Here is a 20,348-nt window from a genome sequence, read left to right as displayed (position 1 = left end):
CTATCAATGGCTAGTCTTCCTGTTCATTATGTAAAACATTATGTAACTCTGTTAAACCTTGTTTTCTTCTTCGTCTTCTTCTTCCCACTCTTAATCATTCAGTTTTTTGCACTGTGTTGATTAAAATGGAAAACCATTCTGTCAATCTATTTCAGGGTTCGGTGAATGCTAACTAAAAAAACAACCCTCGAATTAAACACCAAGGCATAACAGCGCACTTATCCATGGGCTTTGAATCCATGGATCTGACCATGTGCGGATGCCAAGCCCCCACTGCAGAGGGCCTCAGAGGGCCTCCTGGACACAACCAGAAGTTGTTGGCACAAACCAGCTTCTGATTGCATTCAAGAGGCTTCTGAGGAGGGAAGGAGAATACATGGGACTTTCTTGGGGCCAAGTATAGCCTGCAGGTAAGTTTTGCTGCACCACCCCCGAATTTGATCATCTGCGGATTTTGGTATCTGCAATGGATCCCCATGGGTCCAAAGTACAAAATATTTGTGTTTCACCTTTCCTCTCCTGCAAGGGAGGTCTTCAAGGGGGCTCACAGCATATTTATTTTGTGCCCTGTCTTTTGAGCAAAAAATGATCCCAGAGGGCCTGCGATGACACTCAAATGCAACCCAGGAGTCTTACTTACTCCTTCAGTCCCCAGGAAATGTGGCACTTGGCAATCTCTTTTCTGGGCACGGTGGTGAGCTCCGTTCTCTGGCCAGGCTGATCTTACCCTTGCTTTGGTGTTCATCGTGGGAGGTAGGGGGTAGACCCTCCCAGGGCCCCTTCCATCTCTGGCCAATAGCAGAAGCCTGAGGGTCCCCCCTTTCCCTCCTCCAAATACATTCAGAAAAGCTGGATTCTACAGCTTGCCTAAAGTATGTAACTCAAACAAATATCTCTTGTATTCCGGCTTTTCATCATTTTGCATAATGTATTCTGGTGTGCAAGTCATGGGGAGAGACAAGGAGCTATTCAAGGCATGAGGCCCAACCTGCCTGCCCGAAACCACTTGAAACGTTTGTCAGTCAACCTTCTGGCTTCGGTGATTGTAGCAGGTTCTGTCCACACACGTTCAAGCGCATACTCTGAGCCATAATGGCTGGAAACTTAAGTTGAGAGTCTCCTCAAACTGCACCTTCGACACCTAATATCACGTTCTGCAGGATTTTTGTGCTCCTGTGGAATTGTGGTCCACGCTCCGCTCGGCTGTCTGCAGCACTTGGTTTGTGCTTCATAACCCAATAAGAGCGAGCCGAATTCTGTTTCTGCTCATTTTCTAGCGTATCCCCCTAAAATCAATAGTGTTGCTACGGAGTGGATGGGGGGGTGGCATGGCAAGTATTGCAGATACCACAATGCGCCATGTAGCGGGCCCCTCCCACTCACCGTCAGAGCCATTCCGGGCCGCAACGGCAACACGACGGAGCCCAGATACTGCAATACTGCAATACTTACCACGCTGCTCCCCTGCAACTAAGCTACTGCCCAATAGGTCTGAATATAACTTGAAATATAAAGCAACTCTTTTATAAAAATGGAGAAAACAGCTTGCTTTAAACAAACAAAACTGAAAGAGGTAAAGAAACATCCCACACAGGAAAGGCTGTCAGAATCACTTCTGCCTGCGCTTCAGTGCACCCCCTCTTTGTCGTCATCACCCAAAGAGTCCTTCATTTACAGTAATCCAATATAAACATTCGCAAGGGTGGTTTAAAAAAAAAAAATGTAAAAAACTCAACACTTTGAAACAGCCCCAAATTAACCTTCTGCTAAAAGGGTCTGAGGAAAAACAAACAAAAAAACCTCAACAAATGCAAAGGAGCATGGGTTGTGAGTGCCTGCACAGTGCACATGGCAGCGGCGCTTTTCGAAGGACTCCGGTGGGGAGGCTCAGCCTCACCTGCCTCCCCACCCACCACACGTCCCTGCAGTGCGCTGATGAAGGAAATCAGTGCCTGACTCACAGGGCTCCTGCATTTTGCTGGATGGCATCTGACACCTCAATCCACCACCTGTTCCTCCCCACCAGCAGCGGCAGATTGTCTTTCTCTGAGTAATCGGTGTGTGGGCAAGCACTTGCATGTGTGCCCAACATTTCGGAGTACAGATAGTCCAGCTGATAACTTGCTACAAACACTATGGCAGAAGGAACACACACAGAGATTAATTAGTTAAAACTGGAGCAAACATGGGAGCAGATTCAAGATTAGTCCAAACCGCTGTGCCAAGGGCAACTGCATCTTCCCAAGCAGCCCTGCCTCTCTCTTGTTCATTTCCAGCCATTTGTCTGAACCTCTGCAGCTGTTCCCGGACTCAGCTCTTTGTACGTTAAAGCTGTAAGCAATTGATTCTGCTGGAACTGTCCCTCCTCTTCTGTTCTCCTCCCTGGGTATTAGGACTGTTTCTGCTCACAACTTAGTGGTACACCTGGTGGCGTAGCTGGAGAGGGGGCAGAGCACTCAGCCTGGCAGGGAGGTGGGCGAGCGGCCCCTCCCTTCGGAGCCATTCCTGGTGGGGGGGCAAAATGGAGCCGTATGGCTCCATTTTGCCCCCCCCGCTGGGAATGGCTCCGAAGGGAGGGGCCACTCGCCCACCTCCCTGCCAAGCTGAGTGCTCCGCCCCTCCAGCTACGCCACTGGGTACACCTCAGCCTTCATAAGTGCACTTCAGAGTGCCTGACAAGCACTAATGGACACCCCTTCATATCTGGGTTTGGTGCAGGAATACAACTGCCTCATTTTATTACCCTGCACATGCCTGATCTCGTCTGATCTCGGAAGCTAAGCAGGGTCAGGCCTGGTTAGTACTTGGATGGGAGACCGCCTGGGAATACCAGGTGCTGTAGGCTTATACCATAGTCTTTCGAGACTGAAGTTTGCCAACCAAGTTAAACTCTTCAGATCTTCAATAAAAGCTCAGACCAACGAAATTATTTAAGAATTAGGCTCAGCAGTAGTTCTTTCTGTGTGGTAAGAAGGGGTTCATTTCCCCAAACATAAGAACATAAGAACAGCCCCACTGGATCAGGCCACAGGCCCATCTAGTCCAGCTTACCGTATCTCACAGCGGCCCACCAAATGCCCCAGGGAGCACACCAGATAACAAGAGACCTGCATCCTGGTGCCCTCCCTTGAATCTGGCATTCTGACATAACCCATTTCTAAAATCAGGAGGTTGCGCATACACATCATGGCTTGTACCCCGTAATGAATTTTTCCTCCAGAAACTTGTCCAATCCCCTTTTAAAGGCGTCCAGGCTAGACACCAAAAAACCACATCCGTCTTGGTCCTGGCTTTATGCAGAAAGAATGAAAGGCACACAGGGGATGTTCCTACCTATTTCTGAGAAAATGCATGCACATGGGGCAGAGGAGGGGGCAGCACTGCGCAAGACTACCAAGAACAAGGACCTGCCTTTTTTGCTTCTATGATTCCGCAAACCGCCCTGCTGCACTGACGGGATTCTCCATACAGTAGTTCCCCCATATCTGCGGATGATACATTCCAAGACTTACTGTGGATGCCGAAACAGCAGATAGTAGCGAACTCTCTCCCTCTCCCTCTATATATGTACAGATTGCTTTTCATTTATATACGTACATCCAATAAACTTATTTTCACCATAGCGGGCCAGCATGAGTACAGAGGACAAAGAGAGATGAGTCACAAGTGCGACGGGGTGGAAAGGTTTCACCAAGTTACTCAGAATGGTGCGCGATCTGAAACTTACGAATTGTTTATTTCCGGAATTTTCCATTTAATATTTCCAGGCTGCAGTAAACCATGGATAACTGAAACCACGGAAACAGAATCCACAGATATGGGGATTCTACAATAGTTCTATAACAGCCTGTTCCCAACATTATATTCCTCATAATACAATGAAGAAACAGACCACGATTATGTCCATAGGAGCAGGCTTGATTTGAGGTAGGCAGATCAATACAGTAAAGATACCAAGGAGACAAGGATTGAAGGTCCATCTAGCAAAGCATCCTGTTTCTAATGGGAGCAGCCCGTAGCGTGTGTCCACAGACAGGACATGTAGGTAACGGCCTTCCCGCACTGTAAAAGAGGTGTATGAGGCAAAACAAAAAAAGAAATAGGACTGTATTACAAAGGCTAGCCCAATCCTATCCTTCACCAGCTGATGAAGGCCACGCTGCATTTAGTGGTGGGGACAGACGACCAGACGGACTGAGAGAGGCAACAATAATTTTTACTTACCTCCCTGTAAGCTGCCTGGTTGTCAATGGGTATCCTCATGCAGCTGGCATTAAGTTCGAGGAGCCTTAGAAAAGGGGGAATAGGATCTTGGCATGCACTCCCAGATGCGCATGCGGACCCTCTAGCTGTTTGTGCCAATGGCTCTAGAAGCACAAAACAGGAGTGTGGTTTTCTTGCTGCCGGAATGGGACTCACAAGATCTGCTGCCTTAGGGAGCCCTGAGTAGGATTGGGCCATGAGTTGAAAGGTAAATCCTTGGCCTGGAAAAAAATTGGTTACTGGACTTACAGCTTCATTTTCTGCAAGTCTAGTAAGAAAACTGTGACAACCACAGATGAATTTTTATAAGTACACAGTAAAATAAAGAATGTGGTCTGTTCAAGCTGATTAATGAAGTGGATGAAAGTGGATGACGTACACAGTCAGTTTCAAATTAAATGAGTGGTTTCAATACTTACTGGCAAAACATGAAGTTCAGCCTCTAAAGAACTAATCGAGTGTCGTCATGTGGTCAAGGAGGTTTTGGATTTTGCACTGCTCAAACAAGAGCTCACTCCTGACAGATTACACACAGGCACGTTTCAAAAGCATGGTGAGCATGTGGGAATGGGGGCTCTGTTGTTAAGAGGAAACAACCCCCTGAATACGTGGAAGCCTTTGGGTCGTGCCTTGAATGTTCCTTGGATCCCATTAGGATCCATTATGATTCAATACAGAATATTGAATCAATCAGATTCAGAATATGAATCAATACATATTGATCATTACATATTGATCAATACATATTGAATCAATACAGAATATGATTAAATACAGAAAACGAATGGGCTCTTGATGACTATGGATACAGTGATATTGAAAGTCAGTCAGTGTAGTATTAGAGTGCTGGCCTTGGACCAGAAAGATCTGGTCCAAATCCCTGCTTGGCCATAAAGCTCTATGTAGTGACCGGTGCAAGGTCATTCAGACCTCATATAGTCTATAGACCATATGAGGTCTGAATGACCTTGCACCAGTCACTCTGTCTAGCCCAGAATACCTTATTGTGAGAATAAAAAGAAGGAGAAGAGCCATGTACACCACCCTAGTCTTCCTTGGCGGGGCGGCAGTACATAAATGTGAAAAATCAATAACTACCAAGGTCTACTTGGAATGTCTGTGAGGTTTTTACGCTTTAATCTCTCTTGACCCTTTCAGATGAGGTGGGCTACACACTGAATAACATCAGCAACTAGTCATATAAGTAAGCCCTTGATAGATTTTTCCACTCTTTCCCAGAGTCTTCCAATGCGTAAAGTCTTCAAATGCAATGGGTGGAAAGGTAGCCCGGTCTTCACCTGCCTTTAGCTCTCCAGTCCAGTTATCCATGCCTGCTCCAAATCTGTCACGAGAAGGGGATCTTAAGTAGGTTTGTGCCACACCGCAGGTGGGAAAAGAGGCAAATGAGAGGACCAGAAAGCTAACAGGCAGGATGAGGCCTCTTCTTGCTCTGTGTTGGGAGATTTAAAAGGACATGCCCAGGATAAGAGGTCATCCTCCAACAAGCTGCCACTTGCAGTCATCACACAAAAATAATTGGGTGGATTATGAAATCTTCAGGAAGCCAGAGAAGGAAGTGCACCCCCCCTTTTCCCCTCCTTAAAACCCCCTGCATTGGCAAGGGAGGAAGAGAGGTGTTTGTTCCGTTTCTCAACACCTGCAGAAATATGCAGCCATTCGGCAAACTGCAGGAACGGGCTCAGTGCCTCCGTTGTTCAGTGGCTCAGACCACTTCTTGGGATTATGTAATTCAACCCATTGGAAGTTCCCTCTTTGCACAACTCTGACCTGTAACTGAAAAATAAGAATCAAGTTGTGGGTGAAGGAAGGCCTTTGAGTCAGAGTTCTAGGAGTATCTGAGTTTTTACATTCTGTGGAAAAAAAAAGTAGGGTGAAAAATCTTAGAGGAGACCTTGTAAATCATTGAACTTTGTGACCTGGGACTGAACACAAAATCCCAGATTGTCAAGGCTGGAAGATCACCTAATCCCTTGCACCATAAGAACAGCCCCACTGGATCAGGCCATAGGCCCATCTAGTCCAGCTTCCCGTATCTCACAGCAGCCCCACGAAGTGCCCCAGGGAGCACACCAGATAACAAGAGACCTGCATCCTGGTGCCCTCCCCTGCATCTGGCATTCTGACATAGCCCATTTCTAAAATCAGGAGTTGCACATACACATCATGGCTTGTAACCCGTAATGGATTTTTCCTCCAGAAATTTGTCCAATCCCCTTTTAAAGGCATCCAGGCCAGATGCCATCACCACATCCTGCAGCAAGGAGTTCCACACACAGACCACATGCTGAGTAAAGAAATATTTTCTTCTGTCTGTCCTAACCCTCCCAACACTCAATTTTAGTGGATGTCCCCTGGTTCTGGTGTTATGTGAGAGTGTAAAGAGCATCTCTCTATCCACTTTATCCTTCCCAACCCAACCCAACCCAACCTTATCCTTACCAACCCAGGTTTCTCTAGCTATCTCAATATATCACTTTGACTATAGTATGTGATTTTTAAGTACACATAAACAAAGACTCAGCTGAACTTCAGTTCACTGAGATAAAAATACATCACAGACAAGGAGAAGTTTATCTTCGTGTACCGTGTCAGAAAAAGTTGTCCATCTGAAAAAGCAAAGTTCTGTGGCTCTGCTCACAGTATATAATATGCAGTCTCTTGTAAAGCAACGGCCGGACAGACTTACACTCTGGGCTGGTGCATTCAGTATGTACAATTCTTGATCTCCTAACTGTGGTTAGGAGACTGAAAGCCTGCTCCCTTTCCCCTGTCTCTTGAATGAAAGTGTCCTTCCTTCCAGGGTTTTTAGTCACATGTAACCTTCCGAGTCCTGAGGAATCAGACCTGAGATCAAGCAACCAGTTATTTATTTTTATACTGCCCTTCCTCCAAGGAGCTCAGGGTAGTGTACATGGTTCCTCCCCTCCTTTTATCCTAACAACAACCCTGTGAGGTTGGTGAGGTTAAGAGAGAGAGACTGGCCCAAGCTCACCTAGGAAGAGTCAAGGCCAAGTGGGGATTTGAACCTGGAACTTGAAGGGCTAAGTCCAACTCCTGAACCACACCATACAGTGGCAGACAAATGCTTCTGAAAGCCACAAGCAGGGCATTAGGGTCTCCACTGCCAACACCCCAACAACTGGTGATCAGAGGCATATTGTCTCTGCACCTGGTTCAATTAGCTAGCTCAAGTAATAGCTATTGACAAACCTATTCTCATTATTTTATCAACCCTTTTAAACAGCCACCAGAACCAGTAGCCATGACCACAGCTTATGGCAGTAAATTCCATCAAAGTTGTGCTATGTGAAGAAGTGCCCCATTCTTCCTGTCCCAAATCTATTGTCAGTTTTGCTAGCTGTAGACTTCAAATTCTAATCTTATGAGAGAAATTTCCATCCTCTTTCTCCAAACCATGCAAGAGCAAGTTATCACTAATCAGGATTCTCTTGTGACCAGGATGCTTCCAGTTGCGTCTGGGAGGTCAGGTAAGGCTCTCTAGCATGGGTTTGGAAACTGCACTGAGTCAAATCTGCAGGTTTGGAACTGATAAGTAAGAACATAAGAACAGCCCCACTGGATCAGGCCATAGGCCCATCTAGTGCAGCTTCCTGTATCTCACAGCGGCCCACCAAATGCCCCAGGGAGCACCCCAGACAACAAGAGACCTGCATCCTGGTGCTCTCCCTTGCATCTGGCAAGTAGGGCCCACCTATACAGTAAACATGTCTTACTTAATCTTTCCCTCATCAAATTCACCTAAGAAGTGCAAACCCATGTACATTTATTTGGAAGAAAATCATACTGACTTTGGTGGAACTTACTTCTTTTAAAGGAAAGGAAAGGAGTGAGTTCCTAAAGAAACATTTCTTACAGGAAAAATCAAAGACAATTCCAATCACAAAAAAAGGGGAAAACATCTCAAAAAGCAAGGATGGCTGCACAAAAAATTCAGTGTCAAGTTTAAAAAGGACATATACTGGAAGCTGAAGATCATGCGAGAGATCACCAAGATGACCTCTCATGAACAGCTCAGACTGTAGGAAGAGTATCAGGGATGCCAGACCTCAGTATGAGCCAAGGATAGCCAGGGATGCAAAGGGCAACCAAAAGGGTATTTTTAGGTATGTACAAAGGAAGAGAAAGAGGAATAAGATGGTAGGATCGCTGCTTGACAAGGATGCTGAATTATTGTCCCACAACAGATAAGGCAGAAGGCTCCTACTTTGTATCCAACATCGTGTTAATTAGCTGTGGGGGGAGAAGAAGGATGAACATATGTGGCCCCACAAGAGAAATGTGCACATGAACAGGTCAGGTCTGCAAATTAAAAACTACCTAACTGGCCTAAATAAATTCAAGTCATTTGGACTAGACAAACTGCATCCTAGAGTACTAGAGAACATGTTGATGTACTCTCACAACCTCTGTCAAGGTTCCAGCGCTGATAAGTCGTGCCAACAGGGCATGCGCTGCATCCTGTAGTGGAGAGACAGTCCATTACCTTGGGGCTGTATTGCAGCTGCATCAGTGATGGACAGGATTGGGCCCTCAATAAGGTTTGAGAAATCCTGGAAAACAGGGGAGGTGTCAAAATACTGGGGATGGACTAATGTCCGGATCTTCAAAAAGGGGAGAAAGGAGTATTATAGACTCATCAGTCTGACTTCAGTATCAGGAAAGATACCAGTACAAATAATAAAACAGTCAGTTTGCACACATCTGGATATCATTGCAGTGATTACTAGAAGCCAACATGGATTTGTCCAAAATAAATCTTACCAGACAAATCTCATCTTCTTTTTTCAATCGGGTTATTCGCTCAGTAGACGTTGGGAATGCGGAGAATATAATTTACCTGCAATTCATTAAAGCATTCAACAAAGTTCCTCCCAAAATCCTGCTACTAAAACATGGGCTGGAATAGATTGTACAACTGATAGATGGATTCACAATTGATACAAAAAACCATACAGAAAGAATTTCTGAACCACCTGCAGGACAGCTTCAAGTGGCATACCCCAAGGCTTTGTTTTGGACCCAGTTCTCTTCAACATATTTATCATCGGCGATTATCAGTGGTTTTCAATCTCTTTCATCTCACAGCACAATGACAAGGCACTAATTGCCAAGGCACACCATCAGTTTTTTGACAGTTCACAAGGCCCACTGCGTTGTTGGCTGTGGGTTCATATCCCCCAACGGCCCCACTAATAAATGACTCCCAAACTTTCATTCATGGCACACATTCACAGCTCCCTAATATGCCTTGGCAATGGTTGGAAATAACTGACTTAGATGAAGGGATAAAAGGAATCCTTAGCAAATTTGCATATAATACTCAACTGGGAGGAATAGCTAATACTGCAAAGGCAGTAGAAGCATTTAGGAGGACCTGAATGGAATACAGGGGCCCTCTTTAACCACAGGCTAAGAATTAAGCAGATTTGAATATCCATGGATGCCAAGCCCACGGCTGGAGGGCCTCAGTGAGCCCACTGGACTGGACTGAAATACAACAGAGTGAAGTTCAGCAGAGACAAATGCAAGGTTCTGCACTTAGACAAAAAAAGAACAGAAAATCAAAGACACCGGTACAGAATAGGCAACCTGGAACTTAAATAAGGAACTCGGTGTGGCAGCGGATCACAAGCTGGACTTATCCAGCAAGGTGATGAGGATGTAAAGAAGGCCAGCACAATTCTAGGTTGCACTAAAGGAACCATAGTTTCAAAATTGCAAGGAAGTAGTGGCTCCACCCTACTACACACAGATGACCTCATCAGTGTACTTCATGAGTTCAGGCACCAGACCTTAAGCAGCCAAACTGGAGCAGGTTCCAGGAAAGGCAACAAAGTGGTCATGAGTCTGGAAAATGAGACCTACGAGGGGGAACGGATGAGGGAACTTGGCATGTTTAGTCTGGAAACAGAAGGCTGGGGGTTGGAAGCAAGGTTGCATTCTTCAAATATCTGATTTGTTCTCTGCTGCCCCAGAGGGCAAAACTAGATCTAATGGGCTTAAGTTGCAGGAGGGAAGATTCCAGTTGGATATCGGGAAAAAATTCTTGACAGTACAAGCAGTTTGACAGTGAAACCACAATTATGAAGGCAGGAGGTGGGTTTTCCCTTACTGGTAGAGGTGGGAGAAAATTGTTTTATTTTTTCATTGACTTTGGTGCTTTCCAAGGTTCGAAGTGCAGAAAGCGGTATTATGTGTTTTTATTCATAATTTACCTTATAATCACTACAAAAGTGTACTAGGTAGGTGGTATCGTGTCAGCAGATGCAGTCACAGTCATTACCCATGCACACACCCCATTAAATAAGAAAAACAAAATAAAATAGTTTTATTTTTTCACAGATTTTTTTTTAAAACAAAAATGAGAAGTGCAGAAAGCAGTGGTGTGTTTTTCTTTTGTTTTCTCCCACCTCTACTTATTGGAAGTCCTCAAGCAGAGGCGTGACAAGCACCTTTTGGAGATGTTCAAGAAAGTATTTTCCTGCTTTAAGCAGAGGGTTGGACTCGAAAGATCCTTACAACTTTATGATTCTATAAGTACTGCAACCTAAGATTCTGCAAAATATCCTGGCAGCTCAGATAAATCTTTCAGTAGTCCTGATTGATTAGGCTTCCAGGATTTTCAGCAAGGGTGTGTGTGTGTGTGCGTCAAAAGCTTAATCACAAATGAAAACTATACCATATCTCATGACGGTACTTTTTGTTTTGCAAAATATTTCCTGATTTTGACTGAAGTCAGTACAGTCGTGTTTTTCCACTAAATAGGGGCTTTCCTGTGTTGCATCCTTCTTCAGCTCAGTACCACAAAAGTATGAAAGGCAAATTCTTAATACATTCTGATGATAGAGTATTGAGAATATCAACTTTCATATTTTTTTAAAAAGAATTTCTATCCCTCATAACTGCAGAAATTAAAACTGAAGACAACAGATTTAAAAAAAAAAAACAACAACCAAAAATAATTTGGCAAAAAGAATCCAGCAAAAAGCACATCTCCTTTAAGCTCCATAGACACTTCTGCATGAACAGGCTACAACTATATTTGCAAGATGTTTCAGTGTCTGACGCATTTCCATATTGGTGGTGGAGGTAACAGCTTCAAAGTCCAAGAGCCTATATCACAGCTGTCCACTGTGCATATCAATCTGGTGTATTGATAACGAGTGAGTTTCTGGGTACAATTCAAAGCACTGCTTTTGACATTTAAAACCCTATATGAGATGGGCCCTGGTGACATGAAAGAATGGTTGGTCCTGGGTATGGCCCCAAGTGCTTTGTAAGACACTCAGTGTTCCATAGCATCAGGGGCGTAGCTAGAGGGGTGCAAAACACTAAGTTTTATGGGTGCCTGAACGCACCATGCAAGTGGCCCCTCCCCTTTGGAGCTATTCTGGGCAGTAGGAGCAAAACAGAGGTGGAATGCTTGCAAAACTTAGTGCTTTGCACCCCCTCTAGCTATGCCACTGCACTGGACACTCAAGGTGCAATCCTAACCCCTTAGTGCTTTCCATAAAGCCAATGCAGCTCTGAGGTAAGGGAACAAACATTCCCTTACTTTGAGGAGGCCTCCATGAGTGCCCCCCAACTGCAGGATGCAGCACACGTCCCATTGGCACCGCTATGCCAGTGCTGGAAAGCACTGACTTAAGGAGTTAGGATTGCGCCCTCAGTGTTCCATAGGAAGACTGCTGTTATAAGTAACACATTGTTTAATTGCTGGTCCTCAGTCATTTCATTACCAGGTGGTGGCTTTAAGGCAAATCATTATTCCTGATCTTCTCCCCATGTTCAATCCTACTGGTCTACCTTACAGGGTTGTTGCAAGGAACTAAAGATACAATTTGGAGTGCATTTAGTTGAGAGTAAACCCTTCTGGTCAATGGAGTGTTTAGGGTGGAGGGCTAAGATTATCCAAGTGCTGCCCTTGGAGAGTTCTATGAACACATCAAGCTTTTAACAGGCCTTTGACCTGACATCTTTTTAACTGCATACCACCAGGAATCGAATCTAGGACCTCATGCATGCAGAGAATGCTCTTCCCATGAACTTTGGCCTCTCTCCAATAAGCTGCCCTTTAGGATGGGAGCACAGAAAGGAGCTCTCCCCACACAGGCAGGCTTTGCATTAGTCAAGAGTATGTCAACAGTGGCCTTTTCCAGGAAATGTGCAACTCAGGCACTCCCTCTACCCACAGTTGATTCTTCTTTTACATTTTTGCATGACTAACTTCCTCAGAAAGGAAATTTCCCTCAAGCAAAACATCACTGCCCCTTGGAACAGTCCATCTGGTCATAACAAGGCAACGTATTTTCCAAGAAGGAAAGGGAGAGAAAAAGATGCAATTTCTCAACAAGCCTCTCAGAAATACTCGAAGAAAACTTTGCTAAAAAACAGACAATGGTCCATGTTTCTTAATATAGTGTTTGCCATTTGATGCAGAGCAGCAGTTCCCAAACATTTCAGCCCCAGGACCCACTTTTAAAACACTCTTAGCGGGTCCCACCCACGTTTATGAGACTTCTTAAAGAAGGAGATCAAGAAAGAAAAATCTTTTTATTCATTTACTTACAAGTAATATTTTTATTTGTTTACAAAAAACTTGATGCATTTCTCATAAAGAAGCAACCCTAATGAACTTGAATGAATGCTCTCCTTCCTTGCCCACATTTCAAAAGTTAAAAAAAGTCTCTTTCTCTCTAGCAACTGAGGGCCCAATCCTATCCAATTTTCCAGTGCCTGTGCTGCTGTACCAATGGGGTCTGCACTGCATCCTGTGATGGAGAGGCAGTCACAGAGGCCTCCTCAAGGTATGGGAGCATTTGTTCCCTTACCTTGGGGCTGCACTGCGACTGCACCGGTGCTGGAAAGTTGGATAGGACTGGGCCCTAAGACACATTTATCTCCCTATATTTGCAGATGCTTGCAAATCCCAGGAACTGAGCTCTTTGCAGGGCAGTTAGCAGCTATCTGATTTTTGAAGAGCCTCAGGGCTTGAGGCAATTACAGGTCCAGCCTTGTTATACATGGATTTTTAATGGCCCCTGCAAATGAGAAGGAATGTGCTGATCCCTGGAGAAGGGGAAAAATGCATCCCTTTAAAATCAGTTTAAAAAACTGAACAGTCCTTTAAAAATAGCCTCCTTAATGAGAGAGACCCCTCCCTTCCCCCTGAGCATGTGAAAGAAAGGTGATCACTTTGCATTGGTGAAGGGAGGGACTGAGTGAAGCGCCTTTCTAAGCGCTTGGAGGAAGACTGATTGATGGATTCTCTTCTTAATGACTTTTATCTTACATCGCAAAGGCCAGCAAGGCTGTTTTTAAATCACAAGAAACTTTGCAAAGAAGTTTGTTCTTTAAACTTCTTTAAAGTTTAGAAACTTTAAAGCAAAATTTCTAAAACAAAGAAACTGTTTTTTAAATTGATTTGCTATAGTGTGTTTTTTGCCATGCATGTGAGTGCTTGGAAGGAACCCACACGAATAATGAGGCTCAACCTGTAGTTATCTGATCTTGCTATTACCTGTGTTTACATTGGAGGCTCTGCCCAGCCCTTTGCGACCCACCAAAAATTGGGTCGCAACTCACCAGTGGGTCCTGACCCACCGTTTGGGAACCACTGATGTAGAGATAAATGTCAATTTTCCAGACAGACAGCTAAACCCTCTTAAAGACACTTTCTATACCACATTTTTGGGTGTACAATGGAGATGCTTTCAGAGAACGCTTTAAAAAGATAATGTAGGAAAGCAACAAATATACATATCATACGGATATACGTACTTGCCAGCAAGACATGACTGGTTGCAGCTCCCTGTTGAGCATACACTCTGTGTCAAACGTGTTTGCATCTGTAGTAGTTGTGAAATTATCTACAAATGACCCCACGGCCTCAATTCCAAGACTGAACTAATTTCCTTATTTTTATTTATTGGTCATGCATTGCAGTTTTGCAACTGAAACCTTCTGTCCTACATTTTTGGTGCATATAAAGGCCATTACTCTGAATGAAACCATTGCTATATCTAGCAATGTCCTTATCTTCAGGCTTGACGTACATGGATTTCAGTATCCATGAATGCTGAGCTCACGGCTGGGGGGCCTCAGAAGACCTGCTGGACATGACCAGAACTTTCAGGAGTTTCTCTGAGGCCCTTCAGCATGAAATTGGTATCCAGGGGGTATCCTGGAACAGAATCCCACAGATACTGAGAACCCACTGTAATGCCCATTCTGAAACAGCAGCTCCCCAAAGACTGCAAGACTTGTTAGGATTTGAACCAACTATGAGACTGTGACCAGAGAGATGTCACAGGGATTCAACCTGTTTTCGGCTACTCAGGTTGGCCAAGGAAGAGACCAACCACTTAAAAAAGGAAGCTTCCCCTTATACCATTAAGCCAGAGTTGCTCAGGCTGGCACATGGATCTGAGTAGCAGGTATCATGTTCTTGTGGACAAGAGGCCACCCTCACCTTGCTACACCCTCAACTTCCCAGGGACCAAGTCTGACAGTAAGGATATTTCCCTGCTTCTAAACCTTTTATTGGGGTTTGGAAAAAAGAAAGGAAAGACAGGGAGACACACGAGGATCAATAAGTCTGTGATTCTCAATGTTTCGCTTCTCATGGCATCCTGACCTCTGTCTTCTTCTCTATGACTGCCTCTTCTCGTGATGTCACTTCTGGCAGACTCTTTCAGAGTTCGGCAGCTCTGTTTCTAGGGCCGAGGGTTACTACAGTACTACTGTCTGAAGTAGTAACTTGTCTGTCCCTTTCCCTCCAACAGCTCTGCAGTTGCTACAGACAGTAGCCCAAGAAACAGAACCGCAGATTCTGGAAGTTTTTCAGTGAGTTTCAACTGCTGTGCTCCAAACTCTCGTGGCACACCTGCAGACTGTTTGCGACGCACCAATTTGCCATGGCACTCTGGTTGCAAATTGCTGGACAACAAGGATGGACTGATAATAATGCAAACTACAAAAATCTCTTTTCTCATTATTGGCATTTCCACCTGTGGAAAGACACTGATGTTTAAAGGTACAAACCGTTTGATGTATTCTAGGGCAACTGTCTGTAGTAGCAAATTGCCTGTCCCTCTTCCTCTGCTATAGGCAGTAGCCCTAAAAACAGAGCCACAGAACTTAGAAGAGCTAAAAATTGCTGCTCTAACCATTACATGACACTCACTCCCAACAATACATCCATTTCTCACAACCTTTCAAACCAAACGTCTTTCTGGACACTTGAGCAAGCTTCCAACCTCATCTCGGTTAAAATTTGAGGCTGAATAAAGCAGCTTCAGGGTCTGGATCCGGCCCAAGGGCCATCCGCTAACTGCTGCTGGCCTAGCCAGTTTCCTGGCTTTCTCCTGAACATGATCACACATAATCCAGCCTCTTTAAAAAGGAGAAGAGGAGAAAAGCCAACTCTCTTTTACTACGAGTGGATTTTACATCTCTACATATTGCCATATGGGATTTTTTTTTCCACACACACCGACATTTACACAGAAACAAAATTATGATTACAACACCTGAGCAGTATCCTTGCGCTGTAAATAATAATAAAAGCTCAGCTTTTAGATCAGCAGGTCTTCCCCACACTTATTTTTAAAGATAAAAGCCCAGTTTAACCTTTCTTTACTGTAAAACCTTATAGACAGAAGCTTCATCCACTGACAGAAGAGAATAAAAATCAAAAGGTAAGTTTTCTTGCTATGCCTTTTTCTTGCCAACCCAGTTTTAGTTTTATTCTAATATTTCCCCATTATGATTTGCACAGTGCACCCCAGCCTTCATATTCAGGCCACTCTGAGTCACTTCCTCTTGTAATTACTCTTCTTTATGGGTCAGGATTTGCAACACAAGATACATCTTTAAACTATAATTCATTCTGTCCATAGTATAAACATAGGGATATACTAATGTCAAGGAGTGAACTACTAGTTTTTTAAAGTGTTCCATTCCACACACACACACACACACACACAACTGCATGGACCAAATCTAGGAAAGAACCCAAATCTTTACTTCCCTTTCTCTTTTGCAAGGCAGATCAGAGTGGAATACATGATTTCTAGTAGAGAAGCAGCAGATCTGCCCCATTTATCGAAAATATTTTTATCCTGCTTTTTTTTGCCTCTAGGAAAACTGAATATGGTTTACAGACTGAGTAGAACAATCAAACAAAACACAAGCAGAAGGAAAAAAATAAAATGAAAATGAATTAGAAGCTAGCATAAACAAAACCAAAGTCCACACCTGAAAATTTCCCCTACAACCACTAAACATCCCCCTCCAAAGGTTGAATGAAAAAGTTAGGTTTTAATACAACTCCTCAAGGAGTGCAGAGTGTGTGGCAAACAGGCTTCCAAGAGGAGGGAATTCCACAAGGTTGATACTACTATTGGTGCCAATGCCATCCATGGCCTCCAAAAGCAAGGGCACCTGGAGAACAGCCTGCAATGGTGAACAGGGTGAACAGGAAGGCACTTTCTCCTCAGTTCAGGTTCCAGATCAGGATCTGTGATAAAAACATGACTTTCTGGAGGAAAAGTGGCAGGCCAGGCACCGGCTAATGGCCTTCCTCTCACCTGCCACTTCTCCACAGCAATTTATTTCTTTATTCACATTTTTATACCGTCCTGCCTCGAAGGAGCTCAGACTGGTGTACACGGTTCCTCCCCTCCTTTTGTCCTCACAACAACCCTGTGAGATAGGTGAGGTTGAGTGACTGGCCCAAGCTCACTTAGTCAGAATCATGGCTGAGCGGGGATTTGAACCTGGATCTTTCAGGTCTAAATCTTAACTCCCAAAGCATTGCACCATCCTGGCTCTTGGAGTCACATCTTCCCAGCTCCACTTTGCAAAGGAGAACAGGTGGCCAGGCAATGCAAGTTTATGGTGGATGCATAATGTGTAATTACGCATTTATTCAACTTTGCAATCCTACAATATTTTAACTCTGGCAAAAAAAAAAAAAGTGAAGTAAAACTGGATATTTTAGATTTAGGGAATCATCCCGAGAACAGTAAGTTTGGCCTCAAGCCAGGTAGGCTGGACTGCCAGCACCTCTCCATCTGAAAATTAGCTCTGTCCTATGCTCTGTCTTGTGGTTCCAGACTTGGCAACCATTTTATAGCCAACATTAAAGACAACGGAAGAATTTGGTGGTTGCTTGGTGAGATGCCAGGATGGATTGTTTGATCACCAAACTGCTTCCTTTTTACCCTCCCCCTCCAAACTAGCTCAGCAACCATCCAGCTGCAACTCAAAAGGAGTAGGAAAGAGAGGCCGTCCCTCGTCTGGAGACCCACAACTTTCAGTGTGTCCCAGTGTGACATTCTGTGTTCATGACAATTCTCCCCAACTCTGACCACCATCACCAAGTTAAGAATTTCAGGTGCAAATTTCATGCAATTTCCCCAATGAAAATGAAATGAAAAGATCTACAATGGTGATCTACAAAGATGTACAAAGATCTACAAAAATGGTGTACAAAGATCTACAAAGGTTCCCCAATGAAAAGATCTACAATGGTGGTCCTTCTCTGAAAGATGGCTTGTCCATCATTACCAGTATCCCCCCCTGCAATGTGCAACTGTAGGGGAATGCTGGGTGCATTTCAACATTCAGTTCACATGGAATCACAGTATATCAAACATGCCTAGACAGAACCCTGTGTGAATGGAGTTCCCCCACAATTGTCAGCAATGAACTGTGGCTCATTAACAGATAAATCTACAGGTATTTGTCACTTAATGACAGGAATGCATTCTGGGAACCCTGTCATTAGGTGAATTCATCATTGTCTTAACAACGTAGAAAAGCAGTTAGGTAGCGCCCGAGAAAGTCTTGCAGCTGCCAGGAAGGCAAGAAGGAAAGTTCACTGAGTGTGGGTTAACCAGTAAGAAAGCTAGCTTGGTGAGTTCAGTGGACGCCCCCCTGAGCACTCCCACCCCCTCCGGCCTCTTCTGTTGGTCAAACCATTCCCTCCACCCACAGTTTGGGAACCACAGTTCTGTTATGGGACCACCCATATATGCAGTCAGTCATGGACCTAAAAGTAAAAGACCTAAAAGTGTTCTACAAACGCACCAAGCCTGAACCCACTGCTGAAGTCACTGGCTTGGTCAGGACCCACAATGGGACACATCCTGACCTATCATGGATTGTACCCCCAGCATGTATGGCATGTACGGTAATAAATTAAAAGTGGGTTCCACTCTCATGTCTAAAAGTTCAGTTCAGTTCAGCTCTGTAAAAATCTGAAAACTAAATGGCTGCCCAAAGTTTTTCAAGCTGAAATGACCAATCAAATTAAGCATAATTCATAAGTGGGGATGTGCAGTGAGTGGGGAGGCAGGTGAGGCAGAGCCTCCCCACCAGAGTCCTTCGAAAAGCGGCACTGCCACCATGCCAGGTGCTCAAGCACTTGCAACCCATGCGCTTTGCGAAGGACTCCAGTGGGGCGGCTCTGCCTTGGGGACATGATTGAGACATACAAAATTATGCAGGGGATGGACAGAGTGGATAGGGAGATGCTCTTTACTCTCTCACATAATACCAGAACCAGGAGACATCCAGGAGACATCCACTAAAATTGAGTGTTGGGCGGGTTAGGACAGACAAAAGAAAATATTTCTTTACTCAGCATGTGGTCGGTCTGTGGAACTCCTTGCCACAGGATGTGGTGCTGGCGTCTAGCCTAGATGGCTTTAAAAGGGGATTGGACAAGTTTCTGGAGGAAAAATCCATTATGGGGTACAAGCCATGATGTGTATGCGCAACCTCCTGACTTTAGAAATGGGTTAAGTCAGAATGCCAGATGCAGGGGAAGGCACCAGGATGAGGTCTCTTGTTATCTGGTGTGCTCCCTGGGGCATTTGGTGGGCCGCTGTGAGATACAGGAAGCTGGACTAGATGGGCCTCTGGCCTGCTCCAGTGGGGCTGTTCTTATGTTCTTAACTACAATTCCCAGGAAGCCTTGCAGGTCTCTTGTTATCTGGTGTGCTCCCTGGGGCATTTGGTGGGCCGCTGTGAGATACAGGAAGCTGGACTAGATGGGCCTATGGCCTGATCCAGTGGGGCTGTTCTTATGTTCTTACTCACTGCACGTCCCTGTTCATAACACGAGCTGAAATATCCTGGTGGAAAATGGGGGTAACCAGAAATGGTCCAACTTGCTAGGAGGAGCAGGTGCTGTAGGACAGATGTTTGAGAACAGTCTGCTCTAGAGAACCCTTGACTGCAGGTGAACCAGAGGATGAGGAACTTGCCAGCAGCCCATTGCTAGGAGGAAGAAACAGAGAGCAGGGCTCTGTGGAAAGGCTCTGCTTCTCGTCCCAGAGTGAAACCTGGCAGGAAGCAGTTTATTTTCATCCTGCGCGGGAGGAGAAGGGTGCACGGGCTGATCCGATCGCTGTTTTGAAGGGAACTGGGCTGGTATGTCTTTAATTTGTCATTCCATTATGAAATCTTTTTCCCATCCAAGAAGCCTTCAAGTCAGGAAGCTGCGTCTGCCCACACAGGAAATTCCTTTGCAGCAACTTCCCCAAAAAGGAAATTTCCCTCAGAAGTGTGGCCTTTGAGCAGAGAGCTGTTTTGAAGAGGGGAGGGGCCGTGTGTGTGTGTTTGGCAACCGTCAACCTTCATAGCTGCCTCTGCGGCCAGGATTTTTGGAATCAACAGGTCCTCTTTCAGACAAGGCACGCGGATCTCCTTTTATTCTGTCGTTTTACACCCACCAGCTCTCCCTTCCTCCACAGACCCCTTGGACAAGTTCTGAACCAAATCCAGCTCAGACTCTCTCCCTGCGGAGAAGTCTGTGCAACAAACAGTGTTGGCTGGGATTGCGGGAAAGCAGAGGAGAAGAAAGCAGAGCAGCAACAAGCCTGGGGAAAAAAAGAAAGAACACTAATCTCTCTCTTTGAAATCCAGAAGAAAGAACCCAGCTCTTAGCACACTTACAAATTGATTGTAACACAACTTACACATGGGCAAATGCGTTTAGGATGAGGGCCAACCGTTTCGGTTACATTTTCTAA

General features: G+C 44.8%; 1 protein-coding gene and 1 pseudogene across 3 annotated transcripts in view; one reads left to right on the top strand and one right to left on the bottom strand.

Moving 5' to 3' along the window:
* The window catches only part of ETV6 (ETS variant transcription factor 6), a 144,010-nt gene that overhangs the window by 51,748 nt on the left and 71,914 nt on the right, over positions 1-20,348 (bottom strand). The window contains exon 1 of one of the 3 annotated variants that reach the window (XM_066632602.1): positions 19,414-19,454. The exons of the other annotated variants lie outside the window; for them this stretch is intronic. The gene's annotated coding sequence lies outside the window, so the exon portion shown is untranslated. Of the gene's footprint in view, positions 1-19,413; positions 19,455-20,348 lie in introns of those variants that run through there. 3 annotated transcript variants of the gene reach the window in all.
* On the top strand, positions 2,729-2,845 carry LOC136656340 (5S ribosomal RNA; annotated as a pseudogene).

Source organism: Tiliqua scincoides, chromosome 6 (assembly GCF_035046505.1).
Source record: "Tiliqua scincoides isolate rTilSci1 chromosome 6, rTilSci1.hap2, whole genome shotgun sequence".
Lineage (NCBI taxonomy): Eukaryota > Metazoa > Chordata > Lepidosauria > Squamata > Scincidae > Tiliqua > Tiliqua scincoides.
This window is presented reverse-complemented; position numbering and strand designations above follow the sequence as displayed.